Source organism: Ixodes scapularis, unplaced genomic scaffold, assembly GCF_016920785.2.
Source record: "Ixodes scapularis isolate PalLabHiFi unplaced genomic scaffold, ASM1692078v2 PGA_scaffold0__279_contigs__length_252992795, whole genome shotgun sequence".
Lineage (NCBI taxonomy): Eukaryota > Metazoa > Arthropoda > Arachnida > Ixodida > Ixodidae > Ixodes > Ixodes scapularis.
The window spans coordinates 191210181-191232752 of NW_024609835.1; positions in this window are offsets into that span (position 1 = coordinate 191210181).

Consider the following 22572-nt stretch of genomic DNA (forward strand, 5'->3'; position numbering starts at 1 on the left):
TTCAAATAACTGGGTAATAGTCGATAGCTTCCTGCGAAAGCCGTGACGTTTATCACAAAAACAGGTTTCTGTCTTCTAGAAAATCAAGGATATGTTTCGAAATGTTGCGTTCGAGCATTTTGCACGTTGTGGATGTTGTGGGAACCACTTGTTCCCCGCATCCCTATCTAGGCCTAGCTCCGGCAGGCCGTGGGACGTCGCCACCGGGGGGGGGGGGGGGGGGGGGCGCGTCCCGGATGCGAGGGCGAAGCCGTATTTCCTGGTGGACGGCTTTCCCTTGTCCTTCTCGGGTGATTTGCCTAAGGCACACGCCTCGGGATCATGACTCCGGGTAGCCACCTACATCCGACCCACCCTGGGCGCGTCCATTCCCGCAGGCTATATGGGGGGAGGCTCTGCTCGACGGAGCCTTCATATTTTATCTGATCCTCCCCCTCCGTGATACTGTCAATAGCGGCAGCGCGGACTCCGACTGGCGATCCCGTCAATAGAAACAGCGCCGTCATCTCCACCATTGTTGGCCCACGGGCAAGCGTGTGACATTTGAGTCAATAAACACGTCTTTATCCGGACCCAAAGAATCTTCTGTGTTTCTAAGTGGTACCCCCTCAAATGGGGAAACTCACATGTGGCGCCCCCACGTGCGGCCTGACCGGCGGCTGCAACCAAAGCAGCACTCTCGCAATGACAGCGAACCAGGCCAATTTCCGGCCAAGAACTTTGTGGACAGAGGGAGAGGTGAATGCCCGAAACCCGATGCCACTCAACGGCTCTGTGGCCACGCCAGCCACGCACGGACACAATGAGCAAGTTTCCTTTCCGCCGAGCTTCCCTAATGGGTATGACTCACAATGCCCAGAATGCAACCGCGGCACTCCTTCTCGGAGCGCGCCAGCCTTCATCGCTGAGCCAAGCCCACCCGCGAGTTTCGAAGTCAACACGGGTCCGACGAGAGAAGAGACAATGACGCAACGGCAGGCAAATGCAGCCTCTTATAGCTTCGATCTCTTAACCTCAGACTGGCCGTCAGCTTCTCCACACGGAGATAACACTGAGGCCGTCTACGAGCCACAGCACAGCACAGCCTGCTACAGGCGCAACAAACCACTTGGCGGGCCCATACAGAGGGAACAACCCGCCAGCCACACATGCGGAAAGCGATTCTCACTACAGAGAAAACACGCTAGGCGGATATCACCCCCTGCTAGAAAACGCAGCTTGGGTGATCGAAAGCCTGACGGGCGCACTGCAAACAGCAGTTAGGCCCCCGCCGCCGACACGGCCACCGGTCAGAATCCCTATCGCGACATACCAAGGGTACGGAGACTCAGTGAGTGCGACAGACTTCCTCGAAAATCTGAAAAAGTACCAACAGGCCATGAGAATGTTGGACCACGAGATACTAGAACGCATATTGCCAATCTCGTTGGTGGACTAAGCGGCGCGGTGGCTCCATCTAACCGGAAGCCAGCTGTCGTCGATCGAGCAGTTCCGCAAGGCATTCCGCCAGGAATTCCTCCCTGCAGACTACGAACGCAGGATGAGGCGAGAGCTCGAACAACGGACCCAACATCCAGAAGAGTCACTGCTGGAGTTCGTTAGGGCGATGCAAGAGCTCTGTGAGCTAGCAGAACCCTCAGCGCCCAATGCAGAGCGGGTAGAGCGAGTCCTTAGACAATCGCACCCGACTTTTGCGGCGTATCTCCGAGGCAGTCGCTTTCGCGACTTGAACAAAGCTGGCCTCGGAGGCTCGGCGGATTCAGGGAGACATTCTTGCCACACGAGCATATCGTCCCCCAAACCCAGCATCAGCGGCACTCGAGCCACGCTGCGCGTGGAACGGTGACGCGGCGTCCCGAAACAGAAGACATGAAGCCGTCCACTATGCAGACGAGCGAAGTCGAAACACGTACGACATATCAGATCGTGCGCTCGACCCGTACTCCTATGAACGACGGGCAGCAGGGACTGCGCCGCAGTTCAACAGGCGAGATCGGACCACAGAGTTACCGACGCCACGGGAGGAAACGCGGCCAAAGCGTCCAAACACACAGGACGAAAGTCGCGGCGCACATCAAAGTGCACGACAGGACTCAAGAAAAGTCCCGCAACAACGTTTCTTTCGCTGTAATAGCGCCAACTACCTGGTTCGACAATGCACAGAACGGCAGAGCCCCGGTCCCCAACAGTCGGAAAATGAGCTAAGCCGCCGATAACCAACCCGGCGGCTCAAAACGGCACAGAGCAAGAGACTCTTTTGCCTACAGCCTACAGAATAGGCTTTCTGACCGGCACGCTAGCGCCATTCATAGCCCTGATGATTGTCGGTCGGACGTCAAGGTACTGCTGGACACAGGAGCCAGCGCCTAGCTTTTCGGCGACGAAGTGTTAAACCACCTCCAGCAAAACTCAGTGCATATGAGGGAGGGCAACACGGCCTTTCGACTCACGTGTGGTACCGCCCATTCAAGCGGTACTGTGCGGTTGGTTGCGAGATGGGAGAATCGAGTAAGACGGCAACGCTTCGTTCATCTCCCCAGTCTTTCCGTTCCGATCATCCTGGGCAGAGATTTTCTCGCCAAAACAGAGATCGTGATCGACGTGAGCAGCGGTGGCCACCGAGAGCGCACATTCGCACCTCTGAAACCTTTCTGCGAACCCCCAACGCCAGAAAAAACACTGGTTGATGGGCAGACAGCAGCTGCCAAAAGAAGGCAACAGAATCACAAAAACCGGGTATCAACCCCTCAACAGGTACCCCGACGCGGTTGCAAACACGCGCCGTAGCGTCGGAGGTCACCCACCCCCTGCTGACTGAGTCATGCTGCGGGTCAGGGCAAGAAAATGCCCGTTTGTCGACATTGTTACGACGCTATGACGCCATGTTCACAGAGCTTCCCGGGTGGACAAACGAAGTGCGACACCGGATCGACACGGGCGATGCGCTTCCTCGGAGGCAAAACGGACGACCCGTCAGTTTGGCTAAACGAAAAGCCATCGACGTCGCCTTGGACGAAATTATCAACACCGGAGTTGTCCGGCGGTCAAACAGTCCCTGGGAATTTCCCGTTGTGCTGGTCCCAAAAAAGGACGGCAGCTCACGGCCCTGCGTAGACTACCGCCGTCTAAATGACGGAACGCGGAAGGACGCATATCCGCTACCGAGCATTGACTCGATCCTTTCCCACCTCGGCAGCTCACGGTATTTCACAACCCTGGACGGTAGCCGAGGCTACCTTCAAGTTCAAATGAAGGCATGTGACGAGGCAAAAACAGCCTTTGGGTGTCACCGCGGGCTTTTCGAATTCACAAAAATGCCCTTTGGTCTGTGCGGAGCGCCAATGACGTTTCAACGCTTGTTTGACCGAGCACTGGGAGAAGCCAAATGAAAACATGCAATGGCCTATCTCGACGACATTGTCGTGTACTCCAACACCTTCGAAGATCATCTACGAGATCTGAAGAATGTTTCGACAGGCTAAAGGCCGCGGGTATCACTTTAACCCCAGAAAAGGCCCAAATAACCCAAACCCTCATCAACTTGCTTGGGTTCACGTTCGATTGCGGGCGCATCACTCCAAACCCTGAGAAGCTAAAGGCTATCCGGGAGTTTCCGGCGCCGACGGACGTAAACTCGCTTCGTCGCTATCTGGCAATGTTAAACTTTTACCGCCAATTCATCCCGAACTGCGCATCACTCCAAGCGCCACTAACACGGCTACTGAGAAAGACAGTGAGATGCAGTTGGGGTCCCGAGCAGGAGGCGGCATTTTGCTGGACCTCTAAAGCGCTCGCGGACACAGCTGAACCAAAGCTGCCCGACTTGAACAAGCCTTTCGTGATCCAAACGGACGCGAGCAAACTGGGCTTGGGAGCGGTCCTGCTCCAGGAGCACGAGGGAGTGCTTGGTCCGGTAGCTTTCGCTAGCCGCTCGCTCAGACCCGCTGAGGTGAACTACAGCACATGTGAACAAGAGTGCTTGGCCATTATACTTGCCCTGAAGCGCTTCGACATTTATGTCGACGGGACCACGTTTACGAACGAAACAGATCACCAGAGCCTAATATGGCTGTCCAGACTTCGCGAACCCGCAGGACGGTTAGCGAGATGGGCCTTGCTACTGCAGAAATACGACTATGTCGTGCGGTACAGTAAAGGCAGCACAAACGTGGTGGCGGACGCACTGTCGCGAGCTCTTGTCGACTGCGCAAATCTTTCCGCGAGGACCCAGGCCGAGCCATTGGTAAACTCCAAGTCACGCGAAGCCAAAAATCAGTCCAAAATGGAGGCAACACCACAGACCTCCTCGGACGAAAACGTGAACCACATAGACGCAGTGAGCGCAGTGGGGATCGTGTTCAGCAAAGAAGAGCTACTGAAAGCTCAGCAGAATGATCCGTTTTGTCGAAAGGTGATCGACGGACTCTCGAGTGAGTCGGACTCTGTGGAGTCGGGTGGAGCCTCCGCCGGGCGTACGACTGCTGGTATTGCAGTAAACGCCGAGTGTCGGGATGTATCTGGTACTGGTACTGACACGCTGGATCAATTTCTTCTGAACGCCGAGGGGCTCCTGCTGAAGTATATCCCATCTGGCACTTTTTGGCACTACCAAGGTGGTAGTGCCAAAACGTCTGAGGTGCGCAGTAATGCGTTACTATCACAACTCGCACATGGCCCGACATGCGAGCGGTTCCAAGACTTACACAAAGTTATGCCACATCGCTACCTGGCCGGGCATCAAAAGGGACGTATTCCGCTACGCCCGCACGTGCCACACTTGCCAAAGCTTCAAACCAAGAGGCGGCAAACCTCCGGGCCTAATGCAGCCGATCCACAGCCAAGAACCATGGTCTTTGGTGGCTTGCGACGTGGTCGGGCCTTTACCAAGGAGCCCCAAAGGACACCAGTATCTATTGGTTGTCACTGACCACTTCAGCAAACGGGTAGAACTTTTCCCACTACGAAAGCTGACGGCCCGAGCAATCACTGAAAAGCTCATGGAGGTGTTCACCCGATTCGGGTTCGCTGAAGCTCTTCTAACAGATAGAGCAAGCCACTTCGTCGGGAAGGTATTTGTGGACGCGTGCAAAGCGCTGGGCATCAAGCACAGAACAACCACACCTTACCACCGACAGGCGAACATCACGGAGCGATGTAACAGAAACATCAAACCCATGCTGGCAGCATTTGCCGAAAAGCACCGCGACTGGGACGCATACATTCCCGAAATTGGGTTTGCACTCCGTTCCACTGTCAATCGTTCGACAGGCTTCACCCCCGCCTTCCTCACATTTAATCCAATGGACCGCGTCCTAGGGGCAAACGCTGGGGTGAGCGACGCACAGTCGAAACAGACTGAACATGCGCGCACGCTACAAACCCGGATGACGAAAGCTTTCTCAGAGGCCCGTCGCAATCTCGGGGTAGCACGAGCTAAACAAAAAGCTCAGTACGACGCTCTCGTCGGGCTCTCCGCTACAAAGTAGGCGATCTCGTGCTCAGACGAAACCATGTACTGAGCGACGCCAGCAAAGGCTTTTCTGCTTCACTGCCACCAAAGTGGTTGGGTGCGTACCGAGTGCACGAAGTATTTTCACCACTCGTGTACAAGCTGACTGAGAAGGACTCAAGAAAAGTCAGCGGGCCTGTGCATGTCTGCGATCTCAAACCCTACTACGAAAGGGAAGAACAAGGGGACGAACAAACGTAGCCCCCGCAGCAATATGCACGCAAAATGCGAGACAACACTGAGGTTGAACAACAGGCGTCTCGCTACAATCTGCGAACTCGGAAATAATATCCGACGTTTTCGCAGAGGCAGCCCCAGTAAGTGGCGAAACGTCACATTAAGGGAAGTGCAAAGTACAATGCACATGCTGCCTTCGCGAACGCGCCAGACACCATTGTTTTACTGGCAAGCAGTGACTTCGATAAAAGGTCACCTCAGCGTTCGCTCCCGGATCAACCCGTAGGGGAGTCCCCCGAACTACGGCATCCGAGGGAAAGGGTTGGCGTAACAGCCATTGGTCAGTTATTGCCACGTATGTACAATCACGTGTCCACACGTCACCTCAAAAGCGCGGTGCGAGCGCCGTCACAAGCAGTCGGAGACCAAGTGGTCATTCGCCCGCAGTACGTCCCCGCATCCACGAAGAGGATCTCCAGCCAGTACGGGGTTTTGCGCCGTTCGGGAGCTGCTGTTTCCTGGCGACGGCAGTTCACCGGCGTCCATGGACCAGAGCTGCCCGTGAGTCGTCAGGCAGCCCCGCTACCCTAACCGGCCGCGGCCTGAACAGCGACCCGCCGTCTTGGGCCGTCGGGTTCGACATCCGGTCAAGGACGGCCCGTTCTTCTTCAACGGGACCCGCGCGGTGGTCGGACAGCTCGCCTGCCAGGGATCAGCCGTTCCCGTTCGCGTCGTGACAAGTCCCAGGAGCCCCGCGATCCACGTCCACCATGAACTCTACGCCTTCGTGAGCGAGCGACTACGTCGTCGGGAACGTCACGAAGGACGTCAAATTATTTGTTACCCCATGCCTGTGGGAGCCGGCACCGCCGCGTTGTTTTTTTGTTTTGTTTCGTCTTCGAGAGTCGGTAGGGTAATTTCTATTTTTCATAAACTTACCTCAGCCTTAAGGAGGGGGGAGTGTGGGAACCACGTGCTCCCCGCTTCCCTATCTAGGCCTAGCTCAGGCAGGCCGTGGGACGTCGCCACGTGGGGGGCGCGTTCCGCATGCGAGGGCGAAGCCGTATTCCCTGGTGGACGGCTTTCCCTCGTCCTTCTCGGGTGATTTGCCTAAGGCACACCCCTCGGAATCATGACTTTTACGCGTCCGCCCCTCCGGGGAGCCACCTACATTCGACCCACCTTGGGCGCGTCCATTCCCGCAGGCTGTATAAGACGGCCCTAATCCAACGGGCGGGACTCGCGCTGGGGGAGGCTCTGCTCAAGGGAGCCTTCATATACTTATCTGATCCTCCCCCTCCGTGATACTGTCAATAGCGGCAGCGCGGACTCCGACTGGCAATCCTGTCAAAAGAGACAGCATCGTCGTCTCCACCATTGTTGGCCCCCAGGCTAGCGTGTGACATTTGATTCAATAAACACGTCTTTATCCGGACCCAAAGAACCTTCTGTGTTTCTAAGTGGTACCCCCACAAAAGGATAAACCCACAATGTCAATGATATTGGCCGGTATTTTCTTACTCCAAGATGGTTGCTGATTTGTGAATGGGTACAACTGTAGAAATTAACAAATCATTTGGTAAGCGACATGTATCTAGCGAATTCGGAAAGATAATGGTCAAAAAACATGAAACGGGTTCGCAGGAACGCCGCAGAAATTCAATTGGCATTTTATCTTGTCCCGGTGATTTTTTTTATGTCAATATTTAGTAGTAAAGCCCTCACTCGCTCATAAGTAATTTGAGTAAGCTATGTTTGCAGGCTGGGTTCGTTGTCTGTCAGGTTATTTATTGATGTGCCCGCTGAAAAAACCGAGTGAAAGTAGTTATTAAATTCATTTGCTACGGTAGGCGGATTATCCCATATAACACCGGCCACGAAAACTTCTTTTATAACTTTCTGCTTAGGGGACATCTGTTGCCAGTACTTATGTGGCGACGTTTTTAAAATCGTATTCATCGTATTTCCAAGGAAGCTAGTTTTGGAATCTTTGAGTTTATTTTTCACATCACAACTTAAAGAACTAATTCCTGATAAGTTCCGGTGCTTACACTGTCTCTTACGTTTTAATCTGCGCCTTAAGCGGATGACCTTGCGTGTGACCCCAGGATTACTCTTATCATTCGTTTTTATTCTCTGAGGAACATACACTGTTAGACAGTAGTTTGCTGCTTCCTTAAAGTGATTCTAGAGGCTTTCAACGTTAGCGTCCTGGCAAAAAGAATTGAGAGATTATTCCAGATAATCTAAGAGAGTTCTTTCATCAGTTTTTTTCAAAGTTGTAAACGAGTGCCGTATTCTTTTTCTGTTTTTGAGGGGGGCTATTTTGTGTTACCGTCACGCGCACCAGCTTATGATCTGAAATCCCATTTACAACAGACACCTGGTACTCATGAAAGCACATCGAAAGAAAGCGAAGATCTAAAGTGGAATTTCGTGGCCCGCATATTCTTGTAGGTTCCCGGAATTCTGATCGAGGCCGTGTTATAACAATATTACTAACATGTAATCATCTTGTTCCCCACCTGACTCTTCGACAATTTGTTTCGTTCCAATTAAAATTAACGTGTGGAAAATAAAATTTCCAAAAACTATTAATTTAGTGCGTTCATTAGCAGGAGTGTCGAGAAATCATGAATTTTTTCAATGAAACTGATGCCTGAGGATTGCGGTCTATATACTCCGCGGACCAGAAAGTTACAATGTTTTAGGAACATTTTGCACCATACACTATCATTTTCTGGGATATCAGTTACAGCCTGATACCTCAAGGACCGCTTTATAAGCAAGCCCCGCCCCCCCCCCCCCCCCCCCCCCCATCTCTTGTGTCTCTGTCGCGCCGCAAAATATAGTAACCGGGAGGGAAGAATTGGCAATCTGATACGTCGTGACGCAACCATATTTCCGTTATCACGAGAAGATGGGAGTACGACAAGAATCGGCCAAGGGAGTTGTGGGCAGAATTAAAATATCCAATAAAGAGCTATAAGTTATAAAACACAGCTTTCTATAAAAGAATTTCGGAAGAACGGTCTTATTTATGGTGAACTGATTCATCGAAAAAAGAGCTGATAACAACTGCTTTGATATTGTTATTTAAGAACCATTTTATAAAAAACGTAATTGAGGGAATTCTTCTTCAATGTTATTTTCATAAATAACTGTTTTATTAAAAAATGTTCAAAAAATATTTTACGAGATTTTTTCACAGAACGTCCACATCAAGAATAGAGCTCAAAAACCTCTTTGTTTATTTTTTTACACCAAAGCTTTTAAGGAGTGCTTAATATAGCGTGTTAGGGTGCAAACAAAGACAAGCAAAAAACAGCCTGTGAGGCATTTAACGACCAGATTTTTTAGAGAGTGTTCCAGGCACGTGTGTTCCATGGTGCTCCCAAAACTATCAACGTGTGAAATGTACAGAAGCTGCGGATTTTTGGAACGGTAGAGATCAATTACATTGGGTGGAAGGGTATTCCAAGGATTTTTTAAGGTAAACATTAAGTTCGCGAGAAAGTCGGGGCAATAAGAGCGTCCTTTGAAAATGGTTCTTCGTTGCAAATGAAGTGGATGACTCCAGTAGCACTAGGAACGCTTTCCAATCGCAACTGTTCGTGTGCAAGCAAAATAGAAGAACCGACATTGAACGCTGCTCTTTTGTGAAGCTTCGGAGAGCCAGCAAAAAACGCGCCATGCTGACGAGCACTGAAATCGCAACCGGTCAGGAGCCCTTTCTTGGGAACGTGTGTCTACTATTTGTTCATAGGACACAGGCGACAGTGCATGAAAAGCTCTTGCTGCCTGTGTTTTGCTCGCTCAGTCCCTCTGGGGGGGGGGGGGGGGGGGTTGTCGAGCTTGCAAGAAGCATACAAATGCCACGATGACGGTAGCGGCGGCACAATAAAATGTCTTCGAGATCGGCCTACGTCCCGGGCATGTTCCACTAACAGCTATCGCCTTAAAAAAATACCGATGCTCGCAGTGATCGCTCGATGACGCTATTATGAGGCAACGGAAGTTAGTTGAAACCTACGTGGCGGCATCTGCAACGTGGGCTAAGATCAAATTTAAATCCAATATCGGTGCCTGTAGAAAAAGTGGAGGGTCAATTCTCTTTAGCTCATTCGGTTAACGTAAGACCTTTTTTATAAGTTTATATACAACAGTTTTGTTTAAACATAACGCATAACGTCCGCCAGACGTTATGCAATTTGGATGAAGGTATCGGATACGTCTTTAAAATATGGCATCCCAGGAATTAAAATACGTTCCAAATAACTCCTGGACGCGAGTCCCCACAAAATACATGTTCCCAACACACTTATCTGTTCGCATTGACACAAAAAAAAATGTTAATGACGAATGGAAGAGCAGTACAGATGAACGATATCCTTTACAAAAAGAAAATGCGTACATTGAGAATTTGTAAAAGCTTGGTCTGCTGGGCAAGTTGCTAGTGGACATTTATATTAAAAATAGCGCAAAAAGACGGGACAAAAAGACGAAGAAGCACACAGGACAAACGCTAACTGGCAACTAAACTTTATTGAAAGCTTCCAGCTTTGCTATCGCCATGCACGTGCTTAGTCTCGTTCAACAGAGACAGGGCGTACCGCCAAATCTGCACAATCATACCGCCCACCGCCTGTTGCAAAAAGTCAGCAAAACACCTACATCACCCCGCCGCACAATCCGAACGAGAAAAAAATAGAAAAAACGCCGCGTTAATATTGTCAAGTTAGATAGTGTTAATGAAATGGTACTCTTTCTGCTGCATATACACCGATGCGACGCTTATGCAAACGTCTTTGTCACAATCACGTATTTTCGCTGCCTCCAGCAACTCACGTTCCCTCCTTCCTTTGTTTCGTCCCTCCACCTTCGCACCGTCCAGCTTGGGGGAACAACCACAAGTTCTACAATGCCCCGGTAAGTGGGAACCGTAATTGTTGCCAAGAGAAGCCGCATGCTCTCGAAGTCGATCATTTAAGCAACGTCCCGTCTGCCCTATGTAAACACGGCCACACGTTAGAGGAATCCTGTAAACCACCTCAGTGGCACAAGGTACAAACTTTGTCACGTGTTTCTTGCTACAAACAGGCTTCTTCACTTTCGGCCCGCTCACCATAGCGCACAATTTTGACAATCTGCACGGGGCAGTGAAGACAACGTCCACGTCGAACGTTGATGCTATCCTTTTCAGATTGTGCGACACCTTATGAATATAAGGTAGCACTACAAAATTCTTTGGTTTCCTCTTACGTACAACGGAAGAGCATTTCAACTTCTTAAGAAGGGATTCCGCAACTCCCTGTATTAAAACCGAGGGAAACCCGGAGTGTTCCAAGCGAAGTGTCTGGAGGTCAAAACTTTCACTAACTACATGCGGACAGGACTTCAACAGAGCCGACCGGAGGCAGAGCGATGCGATGCCCCTCTTTATCAATTTAGAGTGGGCTGAGTCAAAGGCTAAAAGGGCTTTTTTGTGCGTGGCCTGTACATCCAGCACACATGGTCAAGGGAGTTAAAAGACAACCGGACATCTAAAAACTGTAAGAAATTTTCCAACGGAAGTTCGTAGGTGAAATGTAAATGCTTAGAAGATTTGCTAAAAACTTCCAGAGTAGTCTCGACTAAAGAGACCAGGCTTTGCTCTGCAGGAACACTAACAAAAATAATAAAATCGTCGACGTACCTACAAACCTTCACAACGGGGAAGACTTCCCCGTTGTGAAGGTTTGTAGGTACGTCGACGATTTTATTATTTTTGATTTTTTCACACGACGTCCACATCAAGAATAGAGCTCAAAAACCCCGTTATGTTTTTGTTTTTTTTACAACAACGCTTTTAAGAAGTGCTTAGTATAGCTCGATAGGTGGCAAACATTAGACAACCAAAAGAACAATATGAGTTATCTTACGACCAGATTTTTTAGAGAGTTTTCGATGCGCAAGTGTTCGATGGTGCTCGCTAGACTTTCAACGCGCAAAATGCACAGAAGCTGCAGAATCGTGGAATGGAAATTATCAGTTACATAGGGTGGAAGGGTATTCCAAGGATTTTTCATGGTAAACATTACGTTCGCGCGAAAGTCGGGGCAATAAGAGCGCCCTTTGAAAATTGTTCTTCGTTGCAAATGGAGTGGAGGACCCCCATACCATTAGGAACGCTTTCCCCTCGCATCTGTTCATGTACAAGCAAAATAGAAGAACCGATATTGAACGGTGCTCTCTCGTGAAGCTTGTGAACTGCTATGCACCATTCCAAATATTTGCAAGTCTCCAGCCTAGCCTGCGATCTACTATACCAACAAAATGCATGTTCGTCGCTTCGGAGAGCCAGCAAATAACGCGCAATGCGCACGAGCGCTGAAAATGCGACCGGCCCGGGCAGGAGACTTTTTTTGGAAACATTTGTTTATTATTTCTCCATAGGACACAGGCTACAGTGCACAAAAAGCTCTTGAAGCCTCGTGTTTTGCTCGCTCAGTCCGTCTGGGGGGGTTGTCGAGCTTGCAGGAAGAACACAAATGCCACGATGATGGTAGCGGTGGCGCAATAAAATGTCTTTGAGATCGGCCTACGTCCCGGGGATGTCCCAATTATAGCTATCGCCTTAAAAAAAATACCGATGCTCTCAATGATTGCTCGATGACGCTATTATGAGGCAACAGAGGTTAGTTGAGACCTACGCGGCGGCATCTGCAACGTGGGCGAAGATCAAATTGAAATCAAATTTCTGTTCTTGTATAAAAAATGTAGGGTCAATTCTATTTAGCTCATTCGGTTAGCGTAAGACCTTTTTTTATGAGTTTATATATAATAGTTTTGTATAAACAATCTTCTCTAACATTATTTATTATGCGAATGGGTGGGGAGCAATTATGTAGGCTGCCATTCTTTTTTTTTTCGCCTTTTCACCAGACATTATGCAATTTGGAGAAGGTATTCGATATGACTTTAAAATATGGCATCGCAGGAATTAAAATACGTTTTAAATAACTGCTGGACGTGAGTCCCCACAAAATACATGTTCCCAGCACACTTCTGTTTTTGGATTGACGCAAAAAAAAAGTCTTAATGACGAATGGAATAGAACAGATGAACGATATCCTTTACAAAGACAAAACACGTACATTGAGACCTTCTGGCAGAAACTTTTGAATCCGTCTTGTTTTTTATGCCTAATCCTTAAAGAATGCTCCAATCGCGGCTCTTAGAGAATTGGCTCTTTGGCTCTGTGGTCTTGGATCTGTAGATAACTTACCGAAAACAACTGACACGTTTTTTTCATTAACAAAGTGACTCGTGAATAACGGGGGCTGATGGGATATGAGAGCCATGTAAAATGCTAAGAAATACGTATTTTCTTTGAATTTGTAGGTCTGTGACGTCGATCAGAAAGTGCAGGTTAAATATGGAAAGTCTTCTAATTGTTCCTCAAGGGGTAAAACAGAACTTCGCATAACGAGTTATGGAGAATAAGTTTTCGTAATTCCAAACCACTGGTCCTGTTTCGTTGCGAAGCAATCGGAAACGTCATGCCATGCAGCACTACGAACGTCCGAAAGCATTGTCCGGCTGTTTCCGGCAGACAGCTTCCGGGGGGATTTTGAAATGCGTCGAAACTTCTTCGGTCGATTTATGGATTGCGCTTTCGTCGCATATTTAATCTACAATAATTAACAATGACAGCCTTCATTTGTAACTTGGCCCTAATTGGGATGACGCGGCTGACAATTCGACACTGAAGTGCTCCAAAACTATTCAGTATTGCGGAGCGTGTAATTTGAAATATTTTACGCCATATGAGCAGTTTGAACCATGCCTTATTTTAACGAAACCGCTGTGAGTCATTTGTGCACACGTAAGGGAAACATTATAGGCACGAATATTCGTACGGCGTGACGCCATTCTTCTTTAACATGTTTTTTTTTTAATTCACGCTTAATGAACAATGTTTTTTATTAATGCTCATCACTTGTAATGTGTGACATGAATTCAAGTGTAATATTCCAAGTTCGGTACAACACATGTAAATAGTGAGAGCGGCAGCCGCGGAAATAGGAAAAGATTTCGTCTGAGTCTAAGTGTATTACAATTACAACTTACCCCGCGACTTACCCCGCGACCGCCACCAACAAAGCGGTCGCAGTTCTACAGGTTTGTTGGCTGGTTCAAAACAGTGACGCCACAGCGGTGGTTTTACAGCGACGTCTATTAATGGGGACCTGCTCGAGAAATGACGTCGTCGTCTTTCGCAAAATAGCCAAACGACGTCTCTAAACGCATGATCACCTTAAATAAAAGTTTTCATTTATCGAGCCGAGTCAAACCAAATACCAATGAATGTCTACAATCGTGTCTTCGGCACTCGAGCGCTCTACAAACTAAGACAGCCAGAAGTAATTTCCAGTGAATAAAGCAGGTATACATTCCATTTTTTCTACTTTCAATGACTCTTGGGCAACTCTTGAGCCTTCAGCACGCATACGACCCCAAAACGCTGCAAAGGTCTAGTGCGTGTGGAGTCGGGGCGTTCGAAGAGAAAAACAATTGCGGTGGCTTAGCTCGACTATGCCAGGATATATGTAGCGTGAGCTTATGCGCTCAAAATGAGAGGCGCTATCAAGCGGCTCCGGTGCAGCGTCAGACTTCGCTACTACGCAACGGAGGCGGACAGCTGGACACGCGGCGGCGGCCGTCTTCCGGGGCTTTGACTCCTCTGGAAAGCGCAGACCGGCGAGTCACGCGTGGCGGCGGCGGCTCAGGCGCGCCAGCTGTGCACCGTGTGACGTCACTGCTGCTCGCGCTTGCGCCGCACGGCTCTTTGACAGCCACGCGAAACTGCTCAATCCCGGCCAGTGTAGCTCTTGCTACAAAATCAGCCGTTCTAACTTGGACCATGCAGTGTGCCGAGGAGAGATAGAGTGCATGTTACTTGTTAAAGACACCGCGTGATGCCATAATGCGCGAGGAACCCCGGCCGCACTTAGTATATAAGGTAAAATATCACTGAGGTACTGAAGGCCTTAAGAACAACCCTTATGACATATTAATTCATCATTGTACTGAAGGACTGAATGAAACATTTTAGACAATATACCACAATTTAAAAATTAGTTTTGAAGTGAATATGAATATAAAAATTAAACTGTATAGAAATGAATGTTCAGGCATTGCGGCGTGTTTTTCAGGCTAAAGCATGACAGTGGCATTTTTATAGTATATTTTTTTCACTTTCGACCTAGCATGCTTTCTTATTAGTTTATGACGGAGTGACGCCAGCACATTTAGAGCTGAAATGGCTACTGTAGAGGATCTTGTGCACCACCTTGGTGAGAGATCTCCCAGAGTTGTTCAGCTTCAAAACCCATGTGAGCGACGAACATATCCGCTATTCCGTGGATAGAATTGGCTACGCACCATTGTGCAATGCACGCAGTTACTTGGACAAAATAATGCATCAATAATAAAGATGCACACATAAAAAGCAACAATTTTGTTCAGTGTAACTCTCTGGTCAGTCATCATTTTATCAGAAAAAAAGGAAACATTCGCTTACGATTCTGGCAGAGTAGTTTCCATGAATTATTTGGGCAGTCGTACTGCTTTAAACATGCGATCAAGCTATATATTATTTTCCCGCTTGAAGACAGCGCAGTTTTGTTGAGAGTAGCACCTCTTTTCAGCAAATATTGCGGTTGTAACGTATCCGCACGTTACGCTCTGGCAGATGTCCTGTCGTGTTTAGGCAGGTAATTACTTGTAAAATGATGAGTCTTTCCATTAAGGGGAACTCCTGTCGAGAGGTATGAAGGACGTTTACCAAGATGAATGTGACAGAATTCTTGGTAAGCAGGGGTGATTTCTTTCGGTTTTATAGCCTCTCCCTTTCTCGCATTAATGCGATGCCATGTGATGCCCTTTTTTAAACGTGGAGTTGACAAACCACCAATAGATGCTAACCCTACCAAATTGTTCGGTATAGCATTTCACTATCTGGAATATGGAACTAACACTCTAGTAATTCTGAAAACCTGAGATCCATAATTCAGGCGAAATAATAATTTCTGAAAACATGAAATCCAGAAAAAAGTCAGATGTATTTCCAGTTCCATAATTAAGATAGCGAAAAGTGATTTTTTCTATAGGGAATATTTAGTGTCTTTCATTAAAAGCGCTATCATTTTTAATTAAAAATTATGATTTTTTGGAACATAAAATTTAGCAGTTGAAATCGTTGCCTCGGGGATTTCTAACCTTTTTGCAGTCTGTCACAAAACAGCTGGAGGCCTTCCCGATCTCCATTTATAAACGAGAGGGCACAGCAATTCTAGACGGAAAGTACTGTTCACTGCTAACCGAAATAATGCACAGGCGGAGTACAATGCGGCATTAGGTTCGTGAAAATCAAAGCTTGATAACAAACTGGGTTTCACTCGCGAAAGCTTGATATAAAAGTGCGTACTCTATGCATGAGCACGCTTAGTAAGAGACGCTCTTGTTCCCCGCGCGCTCGCATGAAACACTTCAGTACACTACAAATACCGAGAAGACGTTACACGCAATGGCACTTTCAACAGAAATCAACCGGGACTTCGACTACAGCGCCACGTTTGTCCTCATAAAGCGGTAGTGCGTGGAATGACCAAGAAAAAAATAAAGAGAACTCGTTACCCTACCCTGATAGTCGCCTTAACCATAGCCTGAGAATATCTCGACGCTCAAAGCTCTCCTCCGGCCGTTTCATCTGCCGGGAGAAACCAACATAAAAAAAAAATGTTTCGCGGTTGCTTTCGTTGCACAGTGGCGCTAGGTTCAGAACCGCCAATCATCACAAGGTTTACTTTTCTAGCTGCCCGGATAGTAAAAATTTGCTCGTATGCCCCAATTTTACTTGTTTTTACTCGCCGCAACACACATTACTTATTCAAGGAAGTGATAGGATGAAATCCCAGTCTTGTTTAAAAAAAAAAAGAAAAAAAACTCATCACCATCATTTAGTTAATTCAGATTTTTTCACCAAAAGCGCACCTTGGGTTGAAATTTCAGTATCTGCAGAAAAAGGTAATTCTCGCGGAATAGTCATTTCATATGCCTACGGAAAGCAAAAAGCAAAAAGGTTATGGTATTTTCTGTTCATATGTATATAATGACCAAACAAATTAAAAGAGAGCAACTAAAAAAAGTTCGAGGTAAGCTACCGAAAAACACAAATGAAAAATGAAGTGGAACGCTAAACATATACTATAGGAGATTTTTGCCTAATTTGCAGTTCCAAATATTATTTTTGTTTCAATTTATATTTGCGTACACACACCAAAAGAAAACGCACGGCAGATTAAACTTCGCCACTGTTGTCTCTTTATCATTTACTTGGTTATCGCGAAGTGCGCGACCTTATGTTTTGGTGCGCATACGATAGATTTTATTAGTGCGTCAGCAAATTGTTTGGCTGGGCAAATTTGAAAGAAGAAAAAACTAACTCATTATTGCAGTTGTTGCCTCTTCTGTCTTTCTTGATTCCCTTTTTTTATTTGGGCATATTTGTCGTTTTATTTATATTAATGAAGACTTGGGGCTGCATTAACATGAGCTGGTGGGCTAGTTGGTTCTCCATCATGAATACTATAGCGCAAAACAACTTGGAAAGGACAAGGTAGACAGGAAGGGCGCGAAAAGAGAGGAAATTAAGCATAGTTGAGAAACACGCTGGAAATGGCTCGTTGTAGTAGAAAGGAACTGCAATGAGGTGAGCTAGCGGGCTAGTTGATTGTCCATCATCACAACCATCGCCATCATCATAACCATCATGTTCATAATCATATCTACCTCCTTCTTTATGTGTTGTTTTACGCTATTTTATTCATGTAGGACTTGGAGTCTTTATGAATTTATAATATTTCAATACCACAATGTATTCTATTTTGCAATAATGATGTTATATTGCTGATGCCTAATGTATAAATATTTTCCTACACTAAAAATGGTAAGCGTGCAATGGAGGGATTCAAATGAACGAAAATATCTCATAAAAGTAGAAAACAGTTATGCACCATGAACATACAATAATGTATGTTGGGCTTGGAGCGCACCTTATAAGTTTTATTGAAGGTACTGTTTGAAGTCGAAATTTTCAGGGCACAGAAAGAGCCCAGCACGGGTTGAATCATTCTTTTGCGAAACACATTTAGTCCAACTTGTTCATTAAATACAGAGCATAATCCTTAATAGCATTCAAACTAACGCCATATTCACTGAAATGGTTTTATACACTAAGAAAGCTATCTTATAGTTGACTCATGTTCAAAATAAATCAACTTCATATCGATCAATCTGTGACGTCATGGACCGAACGAAGTTTAACCAATCGTACCAAACAAACTCTAATTCCGAACTACTCGTAACATTATTATCGTCTATCATCCGGAGTTCCTCAGGAAAGTATTTTGACCTTCTGCGTTTTATACTTGTAAATGACCCTCCTCATCACTTAGCATTGCCCATTGGACTCTTAATTTTCGGATCTGTATGTGACCTGGATGATGAAGAAACCGTACAATGCTATATTAAGCTAATAGCCGGACTGGTGTAAAACGAATAAGAAAATGACAATAACTATTCTAAAGCGCATTTAGTTTCCTGCGAGCGTGATCGCATACCTCTCTGTTTAACTTACACGATCCTAATCTAGGAAATATTCAAGGGACAATCTTACAAGTATCTTGGCTTTCAATTATCTGACGACCTCTCATGGAACATGCATATAACAGACATTCCGTTTAACACTAAGCACTCACTTGGCTATCTTTGACAGAATCTAAAGGTAGCACCGTTGTCAGTAAAATAATCAGCCTATTCGAGAAGTGTAATATAAACCCTAATGCGAGCCATCCATCCAGTCCCCTTGCCAAGATTCAATCTTAACATAAAGATACTTCAAAATCGCGTGATCACATTTATGCTTTCGTATTTGCTCACGAGACACCAGCATTATACTTCGTTATTAATTAAATATAACCCTATCTCGACTCGTCTAGACCATTCTCACATCTGTTCCCTTTTTACAAGATTTTCTATCATACCTATTCGTAACCTTTAGCGATGGTAGTACCGCCGTGTGAGAGTTGTCCTCCTTAGCTCCTGGACCATCGTTATCCGAACGAACTTGATTGCTTACCACTTTCTGGCGTAGAAGAATCATGCACGGATCTAATATTGCTCGTATATATATAACAATATATATATTTACTTATGCCTCGCAGACCCAACCTGGTACTGCTGTTCATCGACGGTTGTGGTGTGGAACCCCATTCAACCTACCGGCTGGGAAAGCTACCAGCTCGTAGCAAAGCAAGAGAATAAAGCGATTTGTTCTATGTGCCATGCAGGCCTGTGGTAGCTTCTTGTTCTTTCTCGACGAGAACATGGTGTCAGAAGTGGGATCGACACCGGAAACGAAAGACCGCTTTTCCAACTAAAGGCACTGGAGAAACGAGTTTGTTCTGATAGATGCGCTGGCCGCGGCTCTTCCTGAAAGACACGTAAGAACATCCTAATGACCTTCGTCCGACACCCGTGACCTGGCCTCACCCTCACCACGTATCATTGAGTCTGCACTGCGTGCAGACTCAATGATACGTGATACGGTGACGACTTAGGCGGAAGGCCAAAAAAACCCCTATGATGAATTAAGTTTGGTTAGGTGTGACTTCACCAAGCAAATCAATGTACAGCAAACCAGAGCAAAGCACAACCAAGGCAAGGCGAAACTAAGCCAAGCCAATTAAGGTACAGGAACGCACATGAACACACAACCTAAGCACGGAACGTTAAGCCAAGTAGAAATAAATGTAAACATTAATGTCCAAACAGGAGACATCTGCAGGACGATTCAGTCTCATCAAACAGCGTCTTTGAGCAACGTGTACAGCCATGCGGAGCTTCTTATGGGATCACTGCTCTGTCCCGGTGTACCTGCAGCAAGCACTGCTCGGAGGAACAGGACCTAACTAGTTACGTACTTACATCAAAACCCGGCGACTTGCTCCCGGTCAGAACGGTGCAGATACGCTATCTATGCTCACGACAAAAGTGGCGGCTGCTTGTAACAACCTCAGCGGTAATCTTCCTGAATAAAATATAGATCTTGTGTGAAACCTCAAACCACCTACCTGCTACGAAAGCTACTAGCTGGTAGTACAAGCCTATGATAGTTTCTTTTTTTCTTTTTCTGAAGAGCAGAACAACGATCGTCCAGATTACAGCTATTTTAATAGGAACTGGTTCAGTCCTGTCGGCCGTGAAAGCTGAGAATGCCATCAGTACTTTAATGTTATTCCCCACTTACTCGCATATTGCTTCGCATTAATGACGCCGGTTAATCCATCCAATTTTCGCTTCATCGGTCTCGTTGTATAGCACCAAATTTCCATTCACAATAACGAAGTGTAATGACTTGCCTAGGAGTATCCTCACCCCGACAGATCATAGCGCATTCATATCAAAGCTAATTACCCTTTGCAGTTGCACCACAAGCGAATTCGATTAATCTTTGTAGAAATTTGTTTGATGTATTTTCTGGAGACATTCGTGTTAACGGCGCAACTTTCAAAGTCATAGTAAGGTGCACGATTAACATCGAACTTTCAGATATCTATGAACAAATCATAATGTTATCGTTATCTGGCGTATCCTCCACGAGGTCGTGATGTGAACTGATTTCTAAACAAAAATACAAAAACAAAAAAAAAACATCAATTTCATGTTTACTTTAGTGAAATGACTCTGGAACCGAAACACGTCGGTTTTGCACACGTTCCTTAAAAAGGATAACTAAAGCTTGTTTCTTGTTTCTTTTGGTATATGGAATGAGTTCCAGTTACATGTTCCATTAGTAAGAAAAACAAAAACGCGTTTTCCCTGTAGTTTCAAGGAACAAAACGTACTGTTACATACATGTATGTTATATGTCGAAAGAAGACGGCTTTTGCCACACACCGGTGACTTTTGGAGTTCAGTGTCCTCCCATTTAAGCCGCGCAACGCACCTGCAACGTTACAACACATGATGCAAATGATGATAGGAACATTTGACTTCGGTAAGTGCTATCTAGTTGATAGAATAATTTTTAACCAAACCAAAGCCGAACATCTGCCCCACCTCCAAGAAGTTATGACTTCAGACAGAGAGACACAGACTATATGGGTCACAAAAATACCTCTCCTCATGCTATTTTATTCTTCAAGCATGAATAAGAAACGGGATAGTGTGCTTATTACGTTCGTTTTGGCGGAAATTTGATGATCTCCGCTGACAGACTGCACATCATCGAAGGTACGACGTCACTGCCAATGAGGTGAACTATGTACCCAACGACAGAGCTCTGCATACCCGTGCAGTGACACGGGGATTGTCCTCGAAGTCACACATACCGTTGTTTGGTCCCTATGTCGTCATCAAGAAATTGTATAGTCAGGTCTACCGTATCCAACAGGAAGCATAAAAAGATGAAAGACGTTTAAAATCTCTGTAATGCGCAATTAGAGCGCAGCTCTTGAGGAGGTGGAGGGGAAGGTATACGTTCCACCTCCTCCCGTCCTCCTCCTCATTTCCTCGTCCCCCTCTCCTTTACTCAACCCCCTCCTCCGTCCCGCCTCCTACTTCCTTTCCCCCTTCCCTCCTCCTTCTCAGTACCCTCCCTTCCTTCTCCTCCGTTCCCTCCCCTCCTCCACATGCTTACGCTCCAATCCTCCTCCTCCGTACCCTCCCCCTCCTCCTCCATACCCACCCCTGCTCCCAGAGTTTCCCCGATTGATTCAGCAGAAAAAGTGACGTCACGTGACCTTAACAACAATTCAGTTTCCCCGCTAAATTCAGCAGGGAAAGTGACGTCACATGTCTTAGTGTCACGCCACCCATGAACAAATTCAGTTTCTCCGCAAGATTGATCGCAAAAACTGACGTCATGCGACTTCAACACCAATTTAATTTCCTGCTAAATTTAGCAGGGCGGTTACGCCGACGGTGACGGCGACGCCGACGCTGCGAAAGAGGAAACGGGCGCCTAGAGCTGCGCTCCAAAAAGAAAAGGAAAAGTCGCATACCAGGGCCGTTTGGAGAGACTATTCGATATGAAGCAGCCGACGACTATGTCAATGGTTGAAGACATTACGAATAATAATCTTGGTGCACCTTACCCAGCGCTACCGGAATACTCTGACGTTATCGACACAGGAAGAGAGGAAGATTGTCTCGACAAAAGAGGAGGAATGGACTTTATACTCATGACTGTCGTCAATGAGTATGCTGAAGATGGCACCGGTCGACAGAGTGGACAATTCCCGCCGGTCGACACTGCTGAGAATCCACCACCGAACGACGTAACTGAGATGCCGCCTCCAGTAGGCTACCTCAGCAAGAAAGTCATCTTAAGGAGGAAAGGGAATCACGTGATAATGGCTGCCATTTCCACACAACACCGCCATGTGGCAGCGACCTACCAGACAAGGTTAAATTTTTGGTCATGAACTTTGTGCCCTCCGACGGCGGTGCACCGGCGAACAGCCCGAATTCGAGGTGGACCGGTCGCAACAGCGGTACTTCGCTAGGAACTTCGACCACGAGACACTTTGAGGTGACCTACACTGTGCTCTGACTAAAACTCTTTTGAATCATGAAATAAGTTCCAGGACGGCAACTTTTATGACGGAGGGGATGGTGTACCGGCGCGTGCGGGGGCGTGGACGGTATTTTTTTAAGCCTGACAGGGGCGACCACTGATAAACATCTTCGGCCAGTTACATACGTAATAATATAAAGTCGTGCATTGCTTGCTTCAGGAGTGTGCTCTTAAAACGGTTACAGTGGTTAAGATTTGTTGT